This window comes from Gekko japonicus, unplaced genomic scaffold (genome assembly GCF_001447785.1).
Source record: "Gekko japonicus isolate JY-2015 unplaced genomic scaffold, Gekko_japonicus_V1.1 scaffold1921, whole genome shotgun sequence".
Classification (NCBI taxonomy): domain Eukaryota; kingdom Metazoa; phylum Chordata; class Lepidosauria; order Squamata; family Gekkonidae; genus Gekko; species Gekko japonicus.
The window spans coordinates 238,693-240,092 of record NW_015167593.1 but is presented as its reverse complement, the minus strand read 5'-3'; positions in this window follow the sequence as shown (position 1 = coordinate 240,092).

Genomic DNA, 1,400 nt, shown 5'->3' with positions numbered 1-1,400 from the left:
ATTTATATGGCTTTTGAAAACATACTAAGAGATTGTGCTGTAATGAAGGAAGAAGTGATGTTTTGTAATTATATATTTTCTGTTTGTGGGTCTGTTTTGTTCTTTTGTAATAAGGTTTATTTCATTAATGTGCTTTATAGCCATGAGAGACTGAGATGGATGGTGGAGAAATTTATATGGCTTTTGAAAACATACTAAGAGATTGTGCTGTAATGAAGGAAGAAGTGATGTTTTGTAATTATATATTTTCTGTTTGTGGGTCTGTTTTGTCCTTTTGTAATAAGGTTTATTTTGTTAATGTGGTTTATAGCCATGAGAGACTGAGACGGATGGTGGAGGAGAGAGTGAGGAATTATGAGATTTAGGTGTTGGTCTTTGTTAATTTTTTCTTTTTTCTTTTTGAAGTATACAGTGAAGATCAATAGGCGATTATATACACACACACACACACACACACACACACACACACACACATATTTTAGAACAACTAAGCAGGTAGCAGAGCCTTAAGGTTGTAGTTTCTTGGGGTTTTTTGTTAATGTGTAAATGTTGTCTGGAGATTGATAAATATTTGGATGAGCCTAACAGTAGAGTAAGTGGTGTTACTTAAGATAGTTTATAATAAAAAGTAAATTAGCAGTGAGGTATATGCAGGATTGTTAAACACAGGGCTATTTTTGGGCAGGAACGCACAGGAACGGAGTTCCGGCTGGCTCCTGAGTTGGCCATGCCCAGCAGGAGCTCATTAGCATAACAGACCACACCCAACAGCAGACACTCATTCGGATTGGCTACATTAGGGGTGTGTGGCCTAACATGCAAAGGAGTTCCTACTACAAAAAAAAGCCCTGGGTTTTGACAACAAACAAGGTAAACAGAATAAGAAGCAAAAGATGGGTGTGGCTGGATAACCACACTTCTGGTAACATGGGGGCGTGGCCTAATATGCTAATGAGCTGTGCTATCAGGGGTGTGGCCAAATAGGCTAATGAGTTTCTGCAGTTGGGTATGGCCTATTATGCTAATAAGTTCCTGCTGGGCTTTTTCTACAAAAAAAAGCCCTGGTTAAACATAAGATATATGGGTTTTGATACCTACTGTCTTTGTTCTCCAATAGACAGATTTACCTTTTGGTTGGGCTAGTTTAAATTGGAAGTAGATAGTTCAAACAGGAAATAGAACAAAAGGACTTCCGGTCTGTGGCTTCAGCGATGGCGGAGGCTCTCTCCTGAACAGGGGAGGCATTCTGCGCTCCAGGGGTGTTGGAGGGGTGCCGCCTCAAGTGGCACCCCCAGGTGAGCCTCAGAGTGGAGGCTCCAAGCTGGGGGCGCTTGGGGGGCGGCCTCTTCGATGGCTTGAAGCCGGAGAATTGAGGCGCTCCTTTTTGCCCCAATCGGTCC